The following is a 19368-nucleotide window of genomic DNA, read 5'->3' on the forward strand; positions in this document are numbered from 1 at the left end:
GAATATATCCCATAAGTAATGGATGACCCGTGGACTGAATACACTTAACAATAGAAATCCGAAGAGCAGCGATATCGGATGAGTGATAATTATCACAGTCCGCTGCTCATCGCCCCGTACTTGGTGCGCAGCTTTTTGACAGATTTTTTGATAACTTTGGCGAGATTATTCAGGTCCACGGTGGCGATGGTAGGCGAGCTTAGGCAGGCGTATTGGGGCCAAGCGATGGCAGGTAAGTAGACACGTTGATAACTAGAGGCCATAGTATTGCAATGTTGGAATCCTATTTTGGTATATTAGAATTGTATGTGGTGACTGGCTGAGCAGAATATGGCCATATTGTGTGACTAAGATCCCAACATTGTTTAAAAATGTAAAAAATATTAAGCAGGCAATTTTTTGCAGCATTTAAAAATATGTGAAAAAATATGTGGTCTTATGTGTTTGGATGTGCGTCAATACCTGTTTTTGTCTTATAACAATTAGTGATATATTATATATTAGCACCTCTATGTATCCTCTCCACAAACCTCCTATCATAAGTAACATACACCTAGATTACGAATTTTGAGCGCTATAGGGAAAGTAACGAATGCAACAAAAGTTGCATTATTTAACCCCCTATAGCGCTGCCATTACAAGTTTTGAAAAACTCGGCTTGCACGTGCGATATGGAGATTTTAAGCTCCACACCGCACACAAAACAAGCGTTGTGTTTGACGTGCTCGTACACGCTTTCCCCATAGACATCAATGGGGAGAGCCGGCAAAAACAAAGTCTAACCCCTGCAATCGCGGAAACAAAAGCTCTGTAACGCAGCCCCACTGATGTCTATGGGGAAAAAGAAAAGACAGTTTAAATCTAACACCCTAACATAAAGAGTCTAAACAACCCTAATCTGGTGCCCCTGACATCGCCGACGCCTGCCTACAGTTATAACCCTTAATCTGCCTCTCCCAATATCACCGCCACCTAAGTAAAGGTATTAACCCCTAATCTGCCGCTCCCGATATTGCCACCACTATACTAAAGTTATTAACCGCTTATCCGCCACACCACAACATCGCTGCAACTATATTACAGTTATTAACCCCTATTCCGCCGATCCTGATATTAACCCCTAAACCTCTGGCCTCCCACATCACTATCACTAAATAAAACAATTAACCCCTAAACCGCCACTCCCCCACATCGCAACAACCTAAATTAAACTATTAACCCCTAACCCTAACGTAACCCTAACCCTAACACCCCCTAACTTTAACATAATGAAATTAGATCTAAATTAAATTTACAATTATTAACTAAATAATTCATATTTAAAACTAAATACTTACCTGTGAAATAAAACCTAAGCTATCTACACTTTAACTAATAGTTACATTGTATATAGCTTAGGTTTTATTTTATTTCACAGGCAAGTTTGTATTTATTTTAACTAGGTAGACTAGTTAATAAATAGTTATTAACTATTTACTAACTACCTAGTTAAGATAAATACAAACTTACCTGTGAAACAAAACCTAAGCTGCCTTACCTAAAACGTTACAAAAGCAAAAAAAATCTACCATTACAAAAAAAAACAACGAAATTATCCTAAAAAATAAAGATTAAAAAAATACCCACCCCAAAATAAAAAAAAGACTAATCTAGAATAAACTACCAAAAAGGCGGCTAGATTACGAGTTTTGCGTTATGAGTAAAAAAGAGTCTTGTAGGTAAAGCTGTCCCGCACACTTTGTTGGCCTTACCGCAAATCAACTTACGCAATTTGTGTATAGTCTATTTTCAATGGGACTTCCATTGCGCCAGTATTATAAGCTTTTTTTTTAGGCCAAAAAGTTAGCGGTACAGCCTATCCCGCAGGATTCGTAACGCATTCTAAAGTCAGTAGTTATGAGTTTTACACTACAAAGCTGTAGCATAAAACTCCTAACTAAAGTGCTAAAAAGTACACTAACACCCATAATCTACCTATTAACCCCTAAACCGAGGCCCTCCCGCATAGCAAACACTAAAATAAAAATATTAACTCCTAATCTGCCGCTCCGGACATTGCCGCCACTATAATAAACATATTATCTACAAGATATTTAAACTAATCACACCTAATCTAATAGCCCTATCAAAATAAAAAAAGGGCACCCAAAATAAAAATCCTCCTGGCCTAAACTAAACTACCAATAGCCCTTAAAAGGGCCTTTTGTGGGTCATTGCCCCAAAGAAATAATCTCTTTTACCTTTTTAAAAAAAAATACAAACAACCCCAACAATAAAACCCTAACTAAAAAAACCTAAGCTCCCCATTGCCCTGAAAAGGCCATTTGGATGGGCATTGCCCTTTAAAAGGGCATTTAGCTCTATTGCGGCCCAAAGCCCTAACCTAAAAATAAAATCCACCCAATACACCCTTAAAAAAATCCAAACACTAACCCCCAAAGATCCACTTACCGGGAGAAGTCTTCATCCAAGCGGCAAGATGTCCTCAACGAAGCCGGCAGAAGTATCCTCCAGACGGGCAGAAGTTGTCCTCCAGATGGGCAGAAGTCTTCACCCAGACGTCATCTTCTATCTTCATCCTTCCAACGCAGAGCGGCTCCATCTTCAAGACATCCGGCGCGGAGCATCCTCTTCTTTCGACACCTTCTTGCTGAATGAAGGTTCCTTTAAATGACGTCATCCAAGATGGCGTCCCTTAGATTCCGATTAGATGATAAAATTCTATCAGCCAATAGGAATTAAGGTTGAAAAAATCCTATTGGCTAATGCAATTCTATCATCTAATCGGAATCTAATTGGGGGGTTGTTTGTATTTTTTTTTTACAGGTAAAAGAGCTGATTTCTTTGGGGCAATGCCCCGCAAAAGGCCCTTTTAAGTTTAGTTTAGGCTAGGTTTTTTTTTTTTTTTGGGTGGGCTTTTTTTTATTTTGATAGGGCTATTAGATTAGGAGTAATTAGTTTTAAAGATCTTGTAATTTGTTTTTTATTTTTTGTAATTTATTGTTTGTTTGTTTTTTTGTAATTTAGCTAATTGTTTTGAATTTAGTTAATTGTATTTAATTTAGGGAATTTATTTAATTGTAGTGTAGTGTTAGGTGTTAGTGTAACTTAGGTTAGGTTTTATTTTACAGGTCAATTTGTATTTATTTTAGCTAGGTAGTTAGTAAATAGTTAATAACTATTTAGTAACTATTCAACCTAGTTAAAATAAATACAAACTTGTCTGTAAAATAAAAATAAACCCTAAGATAGATACAATGTAACTATTAGTTATATTGTAGCAATCTTAGGGTTTATTTTACAGGTAGGTATTTAGGAATTATTTAGTTAATGATAGGAATTTTATATTTATATTTATTTTAATTATATTTAAATTAGGGGGTATTAGGGTTAGACTTAGGTTTAGGGGTCAATAAATTTAGTATAGTGGCGGCGACATTGGGGGCAGCAGATTAGGGGTTAATAAATGTAAGTAGGTGGCGGTGATGTTAGGGACGGCAGATTAGGGGTTAATATCTTTATTATAGTGTCAGTGACATTGGGGGCGGCAGATTAGGGGTTAATAAGTGTAGGTAGGTTGCGGTGACATTGGGGCCAGAGATTAGGGGTTAATAAATATAATGTAGGTGTCAACGATGTTGGGGGCAGCAGATTAGGGGTTCATAAGTATAATGTAGGTGGCGGCGATGTCCGGAGCGGCAGATTAGGGGTTAATAATATAATGTAGGTGCCAGCGATGTCGGAGGCGGCAGATTAGGGGTTAATAAGTGTAAGATTAGGAGGTGTTTAGATTCGGGGGTTAATGTTTAGGGTGTTAGGTGTAAACATAAAATGTGTTTCCCCATAGGAATCAATGGGGCTGAGTTAAGGAGCTTTACACTGCTTTATTGCAGATGTTAGACTTTTTTTTCACCCGGCTCTCCCCATTGGTGTCTATGAGGAAATCGTGCACAATCATGGTATTGGAGTGGGGTATGGAGCACAATTTTGCTCTTCGCTCACTTCTTGCCTTTTAACGCCGGGTTTGTAAAAACTTGTAATAACAGCGCTGCATGTAAGTGAGCGATGAGTTAAAACTGCTCGTTAGCACCGCACAGCTCATAACGCAAAACTCGTAATCTGGCCAAAAGCAGGGAAAAAACCCTGACAGCATGTCTGTGTATCCTCTATACCATATGTACATTCAAGCCAAATGTACATAACTGTATATCTTCTATGTTATCTATATTCATGGGCATCCACAGAAATTTCCAGGAGAGGAATAAAACAAAACAAATCCAGTGTCAGCTTGTGCAGCAGGAGTTGCTTGATGCACAAATCAGCTACTCGTCATTTTAAAAAAAAGTGTCTCATTGCCGTAAAAAGAGTGACTCCAATGGGGCTTAAACTTCGATAAAAAGAGCAAAATTTCAGGAGTGGGCTTTTGACACTCTTGCCTACCATCTTGTTTAATCTGTGTATCCTATGAGGCCTAGTTATCAAGCCGTCAACCTCAAATACGCTGGAATTCTGCAGCGTATTTGTGGTGAGGCTGATTCGCCTTAGTTATCAAAGGCTAGAGACCGGCAAAAGTAGAATTTTGTGACGTAAGCTTCGATCCGCCGGACTCAGTCTGACACAGATCGATTCTTACATCACTCCAGATGTTCTGCATACAAGTGCGGCACAATCTGACTACTTTTGCTAGTTATCAAAAAACTAGCAGGTACGCTCGGCACTTTTCCGGCCCAGCGTACCTGATTTTCAATCCGCCGCCATGGAGGCAGCGGATCCCATAGGAATCAATGGGAGTCTGATCATAGCGAAAGTACAAGTTCGCTGCTGCCAGACATCCCATTGATTCCTATGGGAGCTGTCTACACCTAACACCCTAACATGTACCCCGAGTCTAAACACCCCTAATCTGCCCCCCTACACCGCCGCAACTAAATAAATGTATTACCCCCTAAACCGCCGCTCCCAGAGCCTACCGCCACTCTAATAAAATGATTAACCCCTAAACCGCCGCTCCCGGAGCCCACCGCAAGCTATAATAAATTTATTAACCCCTAATCTGCCCCCCCTACACCGTCGCCACCTATAATAAATTTATTAACCCCTATCCTGCCCCCCCAACACCGCCGCCACTGTAATAAAATTATTAACCCCTAAACCTAAGTCTAACCCTAACCCTAACACCCCCCTAACTTAAATATTAATTAAATAAATCTAAATAATATTTCTATTATGAACTAAATTAATCCTATTTAAAACTAAATACTTACCTATAAAATAAATCCTAATATAGCTACAATATAAATAATAATTATATTGTAGCTATCTTAGGATTTATTTTTATTTTACAGGTAACTTTCAATTTATTTTAACTAGGTACAATAGCTATTAAATAGTTATTAACTATTTAATAGCTACCTAGCTAAAATAAAGAGAAATTTACCTGTAAAATAAATCCTAACCTAAGTTACAATTACACCTAACACTACACTATCATTACATTAATTAAATAAATTAAATACAAATAACTACAATTAAATACAATTACATAAACTAACTAAACATTAAACATTAAAACCCACCACCCACATACCCCTAATCTAACCCAAACCCCCCTTAAAAAAAACTAACACTACCCCCCTGAAGATCATCCTACCTTGAGTTGTCTTCAGCCAGCCGACCCACCGATGGAACCGAAGAGGAGATCCGGAGCGGCAGAAGTGATCCTCCAAGGGGCGCTGAAGAAGTCTTCCATCCGATGAAGTCATCATCCAGGCGGCGCTGAAGAAGTCTTCCATCCGGGCGATGTCATCTTCCAAGCGGCGCTGAAGAAGTCTTCCATCCGGGCGATGTCATCTTCCAAGCGGCGCTGAAGAAGTCTTCCATCCGGGCGATGTCATCTTCCAAGCGGGGTCCTTCAATCTTCTTTCTTCAGGATCCATGTTCATCCCGCCGACGCGGAACATCCTCTTCCCCGACGGACTACCGACGAATGAAGGCTCCTTTAAGGGACGTCATCCAAGATGGCATCCCTTCAATTCCGATTGGCTGATAGGATTCTATCAGCCAATCGGAATTAAGGTAGGAAAAATCTGATTGGCTGATTGAATCAGCCAATCAGATTGAGCTCGCATTCTATTGGCTGATCGGAACAGCCAATAGAATGCAAGCTTCAATCTGATTGGCTGATTGGATCAGCCAATCGGATTGAACTTCAATCTGATTGGCTGATTCAGTCAGCCAATCAGATTTTTCCTACCTAAATTCCGATTGGCTGATAGGATTCTATCAGCCAATCGGAATTTAGGTAGGAAAAATCTGATTGGCTGACTGAATTAGCCAATCAGATTGAGCTCGCATTCTATTGGCTGATCGGAACAGCCAATAGAATGCAAGCTCAATCTGATTGGCTGATTGGATCAGCCAATCGGATTGAACTTCAATCTGATTGGCTGATTCAGTCAGCCAATCAGATTTTTCCTACCTAAATTCCGATTGGCTGATAGAATCCTATCAGCCAATCGGAATTGAAGGGACGCCATCTTGGATGACGTCCCTTAAAGGAGCCTTCATTCGTCGGTAGTCCGTTGGGGAAGAAGGATGTTCCGCATCGGCGGGATGAAGATGGATCCTGAAGAAAGAAGATTGAAGACCCCGCTTGGAAGATGACATCGCCTGGATGGAAGACTTCTTCAGCGCTGCTTGGAAGATGACATTGCCCGGATGGAAGACTTCTTCAGCGCCGCCTGGATGATGACTTCTGCTGCTCCGGATCTCCTCTTCGGTTCCATCGGTGGGTCGGCTGGCTGAAGACAACTCAAGGTAGGATGATCTTCAGGGGGGTAGTGTTAGGTTTTTTTAAGGGAGTTTTTTCGTTAGATTAGGGGTATGTGGGTGGTGGGTTTTAATGTTGGGGGGGTTGTATTTTTCTTTTACAGGCAAAAGAGCTGAATTCTTTGGGGCATGCCCCGCAAAAGGCCCTTTTAAGGGCTGGTAAGGTAAAAGAGCTTTGAACTTTTTTAATTTAGAATAGGGTAGGTCATTTTTTATTTTGGGGGGCTTTGTTATTTTATTAGGGGGCTTAGATTAGGTGTAATTAGCTTAAAATTGTTGTAATATTATTTAAATGTTTGTAACTTATTTTTTTTATTTTTTGTAACTTAGCTTTTTTATTTTTTGTACTTTAGTTAGTTTATGTAATTGTATTTAATTGTAGTTATTTGTATTTAATTTATTTAATTAATGTAATGATAGTGTAGTGTTAGGTTTAATTGTAACTTAGGTTAGGATTTATTTTACAGGTAATTTTGTATTTCTTTTAGCTAGGTAGTTATTAAATAGTTAATAACTATTTAATAACTATTCTAACTAGCTAAAATAAATACAAAGTTACCTGTAAAATAAATATAAATCATAAAATAGCTACAATGTAATTATTAATTACATTGTAGCTATCTTAGGGTTTATTTTACAGGTAAGTATTTAGTTTTAAATAGGATTCATTTATTAAAGTATAGTGTAGTGTTAGGTGTAATTGTAACTTAGGTTAGGATTTATTTTACAGGTAAATTTCTCTTTATTTTAGCTAGGTAGCTATTAAATAGTTAATAACTATTTAATAGCTATTGTACCTAGTTAAAATAAATTGAAAGTTTCCTGTAAAATAAAAATAAATCCTAAGATAGCTACAATATAATTATTATTTATATTGTAGCTATATTAGGGTTTATTTTATAGGTAAGTATTTAGTTTTAAATAGGATTAATTTAGTTAATAATAGAAATATTATTTAGATTTATTTAATTAATATTTAAGTTAGGGGTGTGTTAGGGTTAGACTTAGGTTTGGGGTTAATAATTTTATTACAGATGCGGCGGTGTAGGGGGGGCAGGATAGGGGTTAATAAATTTATTATAGGTGGCGACGGTGTAGGGGTTAGATTAGGGGTTAATAAGTTTAATATAGGTTGCGGCGGGGTCCGGGAGCGGCGGTTTAGGGGTTAAACTATTTATTTAGTTGCGGCGAGGTCCGGGATCAGCAGGATAGGGGTTAATAACGTTATTATATGTGGCGACGGTATGGGGGGGCAGGATAGGGGTTACTAGGTAGAATGTAGGTGGCGGCAGTGTCCGTGAGCGGCGGTTTAGGGGTTAATACATTTATAAGAGTTGCGGCGGGGTCTAGGAGTGGTGGTTTAGGGGTTAATAACTTTATTTGGTTGCGGGGGGCTCCGGGGGCGCCGGTATAGGGGGTAGAACAGTGTAGTTTAGTGTGGGTGCTTAGTGACAGGCTAGCAATAAAGCTGTCAAAAAGCCGAAGAGCAGCGAGATCGGATGAGTGATAACTCTCACAATCCGCTGCTCATCGCCCTGTACTTGGTGCGCGACTTTTTGATAGATTTTTTTATAACTGAGGCAAAATTTTACAGGTCCGCGGCGGCGATGGTAGGCAAGCTTAGGCGGGCGTATTGGGCCGGCGAAGGCAGGTAAGTTGACACGTTGATAACTAGGCCTCTATGTATCATCCATATCATCAAGCAAAGCCTGCGTATACCTGTGTATTGTGTGTACATTCTGTGATATCAGTTTATGTCTACAAACCAATGTGTTAAAAAAATAAGCCTGCCCACTGTTGTACTTGACCTATCATCTGTGTCTAAAAGGTTAAGTCTACATACCTCTGTACACTTTTTAAATTGCACCACCATTACAAGTGATCTTGCCCCTGACAATGTCACCCCACTCAACCAGTTTGATTTTTTTCTGAATTAATTTCGTCAGTATTTTTTTCCTTTTTTTTTTTACATGGTTGGAACATTAATTTGGATATTTGTTTAGTTAAAGCAAAACAAATATCCGTTTTTTATTACAGGCGCCCTATCTTCAGGACTACGGATATCAAGACTACACTAAATCCCTCTCCCCGTAGACTGCGCAAAATGCGTCAGGCGTTTTTGTTTGCGACCATTTCATGTTATATTGCACAGCCTAATAAACAGAATACTTAGCAAGACTACAGTTTAAGCGATTTTGTTTTTGGACTTTTTAATTTGTATCTTGCAGTTGGGAATATCCCTTTTTTTCGCAGAACTGTGCACTATTTACAATTTCAAGAGCTAGCCTCCCCCCTCCACAGCTGTAACCTATCCACCACTGCCTCGTTGGTGACATACCTGGAGCCTTCTAGTGGGGACCACTCCTACACTGACGCAGGAACTTACTGCCTGAGCAGAGGAAGAACTGGTGTTTTGTCGAAATCTGCGACCCAACGGAATGTGCGACCGTGATGTCACCACATTCCTGAGCGCACACGTGACTGGTTGACCACCAATCACCTGCTAGAGACACCTACTTCCCAGGCTGTTGGTTTATTGGGACTGACTCGCACTGTCACTAAGCGACCTATGGATTGTTTTACAAAGATCTTTATGAGACACTCCCAGGTATAAGCTACTTTGCCTGTGCTGGTAGAACTGCGACTGCAGTTCCTTCAGGGACGCATTCACAGATAGTATTTTGGATATGTAGGGCTGGCCTGGTTACCAGAATAGGCAGCCACTTCATTGGCTTGACTATTTTGCACAAATAGGGACAGTTGGGAGATATGCACTAGTTCTAATTATAGAAACTTACAGTATATATTTTCTCTGAAGATCAATAATAAATTGATCAGTTTGCTGGGGCATTTTATTGTTGAACTACTGCTTTCACAGACCTATGAGTTTAACTGCTTTACAAGGGTTAATGCCCCAAGGGTTAATGTTAATTGGCATTTATGTACATATGCCATTCATGATTGGGTCAATGTATTGCAGCATTTTCTTATTGCACTTTTTTTGTCCCTTTAGTGAAGTATGAAGGTTTATATTTGATAGAACAAAAGGAGTGGAGAGAATATTTATGTCAGAAGTAATCCTAATACTACTTTTATTTATGTTAGATAATAGTTTTGTTGAAGAACAGTTTTAAATGCAAAATTTTAAACTAGTCAGGATTCTGTTGGAAGTGGAGGGCCCTCTACTGGGCCTGTAACAAAATTAAGGGATAACTGAGTTGAAGTCTGGAATGTACTAGATGTTACATTGTTGCAAGTAGGGGGGCGGGTGTTTCTGCTTACCTTTATAGGTCCTGACTGCAGTGAATCCAGCCCTCTTTTGTTCCAGGTTGCAGACTTCAAGGAAGAATTTTCTGTGGAGATGGAGCGTGCCAAGAGAAAGTCTGTGCCGCCAAAGCGCTACAGAGAAGTTGTGAAGGAGGTTCCAGGCATGAGGGGAGCTGCAAGAGAGAGCGGATCAGCATCAGAGGATGTGGTACCCCCCTCCACTGTTCACAAAAACAAGTTAGCCCCCAGGGCCCAGGGCAGGCCTAACACGAGGGGGGAGCTGGGAGCCAGGGCCACTGCTGTGGGCTCTGGATCCCAGGGACCTCCCTCAGTCCCTCATCCCATTCAAATTATCTCCCCTGGTATTACTGTGCCCCCGGCCCCTGGGCTGGTTGGTGGGCCTGGGCCTTCCTCCAGTCGAGAGGCTATGGGGCCTGTATTAAATACCCCTCCCAGGGGTCCCGTAGTGCATGCGGCTGTCTCCCCATCCCTTTACCCCCATCTAGATGATCCGGATACACCTACCGGTCCCCCTCCGGGGGAGCGTGCGCTAACGGGCCAAGCTGCTGCCGGGCAGGCGTCATGGCAGCAGCTTACGGCCCTTCCGCCTGAGGCCTTGGCCTCGGTCCTTACACTGGCCCAGGCGCTTGCGGGGAACTTGTCCCCGGGAGGCCTGGGTGGTGGAGCAGTGGTGCAGGCCGGAGAGCAGGGCGCCCACGTGGTCAGGGCTCTTCATGAGCTTGGGCGTGCGTCGGGCCGTAGCCCCGCCCCTTCCGGCGTGGCGTCGCGTTGCGCGCATCCTCCCTGAGTGACGTCTCAGACAGGGAGGAGCGCAGGCGCTGCAGTGAACGCAGCGAAGGAGCCAGGAGCAGGTCATCGCACGGAGCGCACACTAGGGGAGGCTCCGTGCGGGTGAAGGGACAACTGGGGCGCGTGCGAGAGGGAGCTTTGGGGTTATGTGTGGCAAGGCACTGGGTAAAACGCCTGGAGGCAGGAGAGCTACTGCGTTAAGACAAAGGGGGAGAGGTGTTATTTCCGGTCGTTCTGCTCAGGCAAGATTGCTTACAGGGGTCCACAGGGGGATAACTGTGGCTAGGCAGGGGGATTCTCCTGGTGATACTGAATATTTGGATGTGGCAGGCACAGCTTCAGGGGGACACGTTGCCAGGGATAGTAATAGGCAGGTGACTTCAGGCCTAAGGCGGGCGGCTGCCAGTGAGAGTGTGAGTGGGCTACAGGGCCATATTGCCAGTGGTACTGAGGAGATCATCAGGAGGGCGGTTGCAGCTGCGCTTGGTGTCTGTCTGTCTGGGGAACAGGGTGGGAACCCCCCAGGGGTCCAGTCATCCACCCGGAGTACTCCCCAAAATGTCTTGTTTTCACAGGGTTTCCAGATGGATCCGGCAGTTCCAGCTATAGCTTCTGCGTCACGGCAAGGGACGGTACTGCTTGCTGCTTCATCGCCAACTACCACAGAGGACAGACATCAGCAGTCGCCTGCAGGAGCTGCGCCACCACTGGCCCCCAGCGGTGAGTTTCTATTACACACATCTGCACATGTAGAGCTGGGTTCATCCTCTAGTGAGTCGGGATCTGAGAGTGAGGGTGATTTGGGCTTAGTGGGAAAGGGCCAGAAGGAGATGTTTAAGATGATAAAAAAGCTGGTTGCTGCGCAGGTGAAAGGGAAAGCCCCTAGAGCTCAGAGTAGTCACATAGTTCCGTTAGCGCAGGAGCCCCCCCTGGGGTTCCCGGTCATGGGAGCGCCCCCTGTGTCTAGGAAAGTGGCGTCTCACGGGGACACCTACCCGTGTTTGGTGCACTCCTTATATGGTAACCTAAAGTCTAAGGTGGTCAAAAAAATTCAAGATGGGCGTTATGTCAACATTTTTTAATTGTCCCCCGAGTCTTGTAGGGCTAGAGAACGAGCGGCGGATGGCACAGGACCAAAGAAGGTCCAGAGGCCAGAGACGTTCGAGGAGTGGCATCGTTGCTTTAGGGTACTGGCTACGTGTTATGTAGATAAGTGGCCCTCACAGGGGCATAACTTATTTAAATACGAAGATACCATTGACGATATACGGGCTAGGTTTAAGGAAGGTGCGTGGCGGGAGTACGACATGGCCTTCCGCAGGAAAATGGTGAGTAACCCCCTCCTGCACTTTGGTACTAAGGATATTGACCTTTGGTCAAAACTGGGGTTGGAAGGGGGTGCGGGCAGCACCCCTGCCCCTCGGCAAGGGGCTAATAGAGTGGCCCAGAGGCAGAAGCGGAGTGGCAGAGAATGCTGGAAATTCCTGGATAAACAATGTGACAGAGGGGCTAGTTGTTCCTTTCGTCACATCTGCAAATTCTGTGGCGGACCCCATTCAGGGACGGATTGCAGCAAGCGGAAGGAATCCGGCACTGATAAACCGGCATCCAGAGGGGGCCCTGGGTACAAGGGCCCCAACCCCACTTAGATTAACAGCCATGGAGCCTTGGCTGGCTCATTACCCGGACCAAGAAGCTGCTCAGCTGCTTAGGTCTGGGTTGCGGGAGGGATTTAGGATCCCGGTGGGGGGTGATGTTGTGGGTTCAGTGGTTCACAGGAACCTTAAGTCGGCTTATGAATTCCCGGAAGTAGTGCGGGAAAAACTGAATAAAGAACTGGCTTTGGGCAGGGTAGCGGGCCCATTCGGGGCCCGGCCGCTGCCTGACTTAGTGGTGTCTCCTTTGGGGGTAGTCCCCAAGAAGGACACTGGAAAGTTTCGGCTTATTCACTACTTGTCGTTCCCAAAAGGGGGGTCGGTGAATGATGCCATCGACCCGGACATGAGCTCGGTCCACTACCAGTCATTTGACGATACTCTGGGGATCGTCAGGGGTAAGGGAGCTGGGGCTCTAATGGCGAAACTGGACATTGAGTCAGCTTTTCGTCTGCTGCCCCTTCACCCGTCAGCATTCAGGCTTATGGGTATGAAGGCGGATGGGGCTTTCTATGTGGACAAATGTCTTCCCATGGGATGCTCGCTATCATGCGCCTTGTTCGAGTGTTTTAGTTCCTTTCTACACTGGGTGGTGCAGAGGGCATCTGGGGGTGGGGCCGTGGCCCACTACCTGGATGACTTCTTGCTGGTAGGTAGGGCGGATTCGGACGAATGCTCACGCATGATGGTCATCATGCAAGACATGATGGGTAGATTCGGGGTGCCTCTGGCAGAGGATAAGACACAGGGTCCCTGCCCGTGCCTTACGTTCCTTGGTATCGAAATAGATACTGAGGCTGCGGTTTGTAGGTTGCCACAGGACAAAGTCGATCGCCTGTTGCAGGTGGTTTTGTATGTGCGCAGTGCGGAATCGATTTCACTCAAGGAACTGCAGTCCTTGTTGGGTCTACTTAATTTCGCTGGCAGGGCCATACCCATGGGAAGGGTATTCAACAGGAGACTGGAGAGTCAACTGCAAGGCCCGAAGGGAAAGGGTTCCCGGGTTAGGGTGTCCGCGGAGATGAGAGAAGATCTCGGGGTATGGGAGGAATTTCTGATGAAATTTAACGGTGTCTGCATTTGGCAGGAGGGCCCTATGTCCAATCAATCGCTTCATCTATTTACTGATGCGGCGGGTGGCTTTGGGTATGGGGCTTATTTCAATGGCGAATGGAGTGCGGCTCCTTGGCCAGTGGATTGGGTTTCCGCTGGTTTGACCAGAAACCTAACGTTGTTGGAAATTTTCCCAATCATTGTGGCGGTCGAACTCTGGGGCCAGAGGCTCGCCAACCGGGCGGTGATTTTCTGGTCAGACAACATGAGCGTTGTCTTTGCCATAAACCGGCTATCTGCTTCTTCTCCCAGGGTGGTTACATACTTACGACACCTGGTGTTGCGTTGTTTGCAGTTGAACGTGCGTTTCACGGCGCGACACGTGCTGGGCGTTAGAAACATCGTAGCAGATGCTCTGTCCAGATTTCAATGGGATCAGTTTAGGAGGGTGGCGCCGGGGGCCGCGAGTACCGGTCTAAATTGCCCTCCTTTTCTTTGGCAGTTGGCGGGGGTTGGGAAAGGGTCCTCCCCCTGATAAGGGCTTCCTTGGCTCCCAAGACGTGGTGTGCATATGAGAAGCACTGGAGATCGTGGGTCTGCTTCGCCGGCCAACAGGGGTTTACCGTAATGGCGGCTACATGGGTACAGGTGCTTGACTGGCTTGCGGGGTTACATAGTCAGGGAGTATCTAGGCTGTCTGCTCAGAGCAGGCTTACGGCCGTGGCGTTCTTCAATAAGGCGTTAGGTATTGCGGATTTTTCCCGGTCATTTCTAGTGAAACAGGTAATGAAGGGTTGGTGGCGGATGTCCCCACGTGATAAAGACCGCAGAGAACCAATTACACCTCTAAGATTGCGCGAACTGGTGGGTACGCTGCAGTCAGTGTGCTCATCCTTGTTCGAGGCGGCACTGTTTAGGGCGGCCTTCTCGTTTGCCCTGGCTGGGGCATTGAGGGTCGGCGAGCTTGTGGCTGCGTCGAAGAGGGATACGTATGGTGGGATACAATGGGAGCATGTGCGGCCATCAGATGATGGGCTGCTGCTCCTAGTGCCTAGGTCCGAGACGGATCCGGAAGGCAAGGGAGCTTGGCTCGTGCTAGGAAAAAACGAATTCCCTGAATGTTGCCCGGTTAGGAGTTACAACGATTATTGCCAGCTTAGACCACAGGGTTTTCGTCAGTTATTCATTCATGAGGATGGGTCTGCTTTATCGTTGTTTCAATTTAAAAGGGTCCTGGCAAAGGCAGCGGCTGCTGCCGGGCTGGATCCGTTGAGAATTGCGTCCCATTCCTTTAGGATTGGGGCTGCCACTACCGCAGCGACCAGTGGTTTTTCTGAATCAGATATTAAGAAATTGGGGCGTTGGAAGTCAGGTCGTTTTAAAGCATATATACGCCCTTTGGGGGGCGAACCCAGTTAGGCTGGGTTTCGCAAGTTGATTAAGGGGTCATGATTTTGATGGTAGTTGGGTGTTTGGGATGCAACGGTGGGTCATGGTTTGCTCAGTCTTGTATCCTATGTTTTCAGGCATGAATGCCCCCGCGAAACGGGTGTGGATTGTGGGGCATTCCTTCGTGCACTGGGCGTCCATCAGGGCGTCGCAGCGGCCAGACGGGCAGCAATTGGGATTGGCGGCATCCAGAGCTAATGTGCGGTGGCTAGGGCGCAGGGGTTTAACTTGGGATGATTTGCCCACCTTGCTCCAGGATGCACACAGGTGGTGGGGAAAGCCCCACATTATTGTGCTGCATTTGGGGGGGAACGACATGGGGTCCGTTCCTGTTTTGGAGTTGATTCGAAAGATGGCTTCTGACATACGCTGGACCTGTGCTTGGCTTCCTGAGGTACAGATTGGTTAGTCCAATGTAGTTGCACGACTGCGTTGGAGGTACATTGTAAATCAGAGGGCAGCGTATAACGTGAGGAAGAAGCTGAATAGGGAGATGGGGCGGTCGGTCACGGCGTTAGGTGGTTTTGCCATTAGGCATGACGAGTTGACGGCTGACAATAAGGCTCTCTATCGCCCTGATGGTGTTCACCTGACAGAGGTGGGCTTGGACATTTTTCTGGGGGATATTAGGAAAGCATTGTTAATGGTTGTTTGAATGTATATGTTTTAAATTTAAGGTTGTATTGTTATAGAGTTAATATATACGGGAAGAGCTTGTCAGTTGTGGCGGCAAGAGGCGGTTGACTCTTGTGGCGGTCGGTCAGTGCCCAGAGAGCGGGCAGGGAGAGAGATGAGTGATGTCATGGGATGGGGGAGGTGACACTCACTAGGTGCCGACCTAGGGGTTCCTCCCCCCTACGAATCTTAGGCAAATACCTCTTTCAGCTTACAGCTCTCTCTCCCCGCCAATTGGGTGTGGCAATCGTGCCACACTGCACACACCGTGTAGGGCTCTGACCGTCTGCTAGTAGGGGTTAATTTTAGCTAGTTCATTGCCGCCACCAGCGAAGAACTGTTACAGTTCTCCTATTTGAAGTACTTTGGTTGCCTAGTTGGCATATTTACATAGGCCTAGTTTTAAAGGCTTATGTGTTAATAAATGTGACCGTGACCGGTCTTTTGCCCATTTAACTGGTTGTCAAGTGTTTTTATTTCATGTAACTTATTGTTAAGTATAAGTATTTCATTTAAGTCATGTGGGTACAGGAAAGACGTAATAGGAGGTTTATCCCTTATGTCTCTGGACTAAGGAGAGATAATAGAAAGGAGCATGGTTCTCCTGTGACCACATAAGAGAAACAGTAATCACTATTGCTTTCAATGAGGCACTGGCTTAAAGTGATGGTAAACTCTCCCCTTTATAAAATCAGATCTTGAATGTAAGCGCTATTTTAGATGGAGTTTAATTCATTAGCTGTAATGAAGATGCAGTATAACTTAGTTATTAATATAGATATGAAATTCAAATACTGCATGCTCCTCCGCCCACTTCAAAAGTAAACTTTTCTGTGAGCTAACAGATTGAATTGTTGTCCAATCAGCGCTCTCCCCATTTGGCACTTTTGTTGTAGCTAGAGCATTGATTGGAGAGTAATTCAATCATTTAGCTGACAGGAAAATTGACTTTTGAAGTGGGTGGTGTAACTGGGGTATTTGAATTTCATATCTATATTAATAACTAAGTTATAGCGCATCTTCATTGCACATGATGAATAAAACCCCATCTAAAATAGCGCTTACATTCCAGATATGATTTTTAAAAGGGGAGAGTTTACCATCACTTTAAAGGGCTCAATGAGTGATAATGTCTGTTCATTGTCTCCTCCTGACAGGTCACTGTTTATTTTAAGAGGGGGTTTGGAAACAAGAGAGGGTCCTAACCCTTTGATTCCTTTATTGACACAGGCAGATATACAGACTTCCTAATTCACTTTAGCAAAACCCATACACAAACTGCTATGGAACAGAAAGAGTAAACAAACCTACAAGTCCAGAGCAGAGCATTGTAAAAGATCCACTGTCAGCCTAAACAGAAGTTCTCAGTTTGTGCTCATACTGTCCATTAATGGAGCGCTCTCCCAGATAGATTCGAAAGCTTCTGACTGGACAATCTCTGCAGGGAGAAACAAAATGTTGTGCAAAGGGGACTATTTCTGCCCTAAATGTAAGAAACATGTAGTTTCAAATATTTTTTTTAATGGTGCCGTTCACAATTGGATATTTAAAATAATTAAGTAGCAGAGACATGCTATTTTATTATGCATCGTAAAGCAACCCTCCAAAAATAGAAGTCTTAGATGAACTCAGATTAACTATCACAAAAAGTACCACATATGAGATAAATGCTCCCTGGAAAGTCACCACCAGACAATTATCAATCCCCTTGCTCATTGGAGTCCTTGCTCATTGGAGTATCCTTTGCTTTTACATTGTATTCAGATGACATAGGGCGAAAATCTGTGTGTGACTGTGACACTCAAGATGGACGCCAGCGGTGAGTGAACTTATTAGTAAGCCGCAAGACAGAGCACACTGTGTCCCTAAACCCTGAATGCACACGACTTAGTTCAACTTACTCTGTGCTTCCTTGACTGCCTGCAGTGGCCAGATACAATCTGCACAGTCAGTGCTAAGTGAGTGAGACCACAGGACCTGGGAGTTGTCAGTAATTCGCCGGCCAGAGCACCAGTCTCCACCCTGCTTGCTTGAGTTGCACTAAGTCTAAGGATATTACTGGCACGGTCTGTACCCTGGCTGCTGCAGCGCACCCCCCACCCATAATATAATGACACGTCAGTCACTGACTACTGAGACACAGTCAGAATAGATTTGATTACCCACCTCCTGACCAGTGTCCTCACACAGTCAGTGACTGTCACAAACTTCAGACAAAGACGAGTTGTTCAGTGCCACTTTGCCTTCACTCACCTACAGATGTAACCACGTGCAGTGGTGCAAACAAACTTGTGACTGGAGTCACATGACTGCAGACTCACTCCTGCACTGCAGGAATTGTTTACAATTTTGTCACGTGACTACCAATGTGGTAAGGAGAAATTAAAAAAATTAATTAACAATGCAGCGGCCTGGGGGCAGACGGCTATTTTCCCGGGACAGCAGGACAGACCCCAAAAATTGGGACTGTCCAGTGAAAATCTGGACAGTTGGGGGGAATGTATATATACTGTGTGTATGTATATATATATATATATATATATATACTGTATACACACACATACCGTTCTCCCCCCCGGGGTAAGTTCGGGCCCACCCAGACTTCCAACCCTCAGTGGGCAAGGGACAGCAAGCACTCCCTGAGGGCAAGCCCGAGTCCCGCAGTCTCCACCATCCTTGAGACGGGTCCCGGGACCCAGAAGGCGATTTCATGGGGTGCAATGCAGGGCACACGACACTCTCCCCAGGACAGTGGGTCAGACTCCAAAAATTGGGACTGTCCCATGAAAATTGAGACAGTTGGGGGGTATATATATATATATATATATATATATATATATATATATAAACAACGTCCACAGAATGCAGGCACTCACTGGTCTTAGTAAAATATAACAATTTTATTTAGAGATCATTAAAAAGACATAACGTTTCGGCACCAATATGTGCCTTTGTCAAATGTCAGCATGTAACCAAACGAATATGCAGCACACTTAAAATCAATATGACACACAATTAAAAACATACCCCTTTTAAAGATGTGAGCAAGCTATTACCGCCATGCCTCCACTCGCGTCTTCCCATCCATGGCAATGACGTCGCGTTGCCATAGCGACGTCGGATAGCCACACCCAGAGTAGGGAGTGACTTAATCATGCATACAGATTACTATCAGGGACGTCTGTGTATACTTGTTGCTAACAGCAATCAAGGCAATCCACAATATGTATAGCGTGTTTAATATTTGGACATAGCGGTTTATAGACAAAACATTAATAATGTTAGAAACATATTATTAAATGGCATATTAGAACATAGTCTGTTAGATGATAGATCTAATGTGTGATTTCTATATGCAGAAAACTGTCAAACTCAGAAAGAGAAGGAGGCCAATCTAAGGGCCATCCTTAGAGAATGGGCACGAAATGCCAGAATAGACAGAAAAAGGCATCAGCATAAGAAAAACATAACACCTTGCCATTACAATACATAATACATACTACAGATGAGGATAAGCGAAAACTATCACTATTAAATGTATCACTATAAAATTTGTAACCCCTGGTGCAAGCCATTAGTAGATGTGTTAAGCGACATAATCATATAAATATATGGACAATTGCATATACAT

At 44.3% G+C, this 19368-nt stretch overlaps 1 protein-coding gene across 1 annotated transcript in view; it reads right to left on the reverse strand.

Annotated features, from left to right (window-relative positions):
* Nucleotides 1–19368, reverse strand: part of LOC128655888 (interferon-induced very large GTPase 1-like) — a 120660-nt gene that overhangs the window by 40305 nt on the left and 60987 nt on the right. Inside the window, 1 exon segment of the mRNA XM_053709479.1 lies at nt 10111–10268. The gene's annotated coding sequence lies outside the window, so the exon portion shown is untranslated.

This window comes from Bombina bombina, chromosome 4, assembly GCF_027579735.1.
Source record: "Bombina bombina isolate aBomBom1 chromosome 4, aBomBom1.pri, whole genome shotgun sequence".
Classification (NCBI taxonomy): Eukaryota; Metazoa; Chordata; class Amphibia; order Anura; family Bombinatoridae; genus Bombina; species Bombina bombina.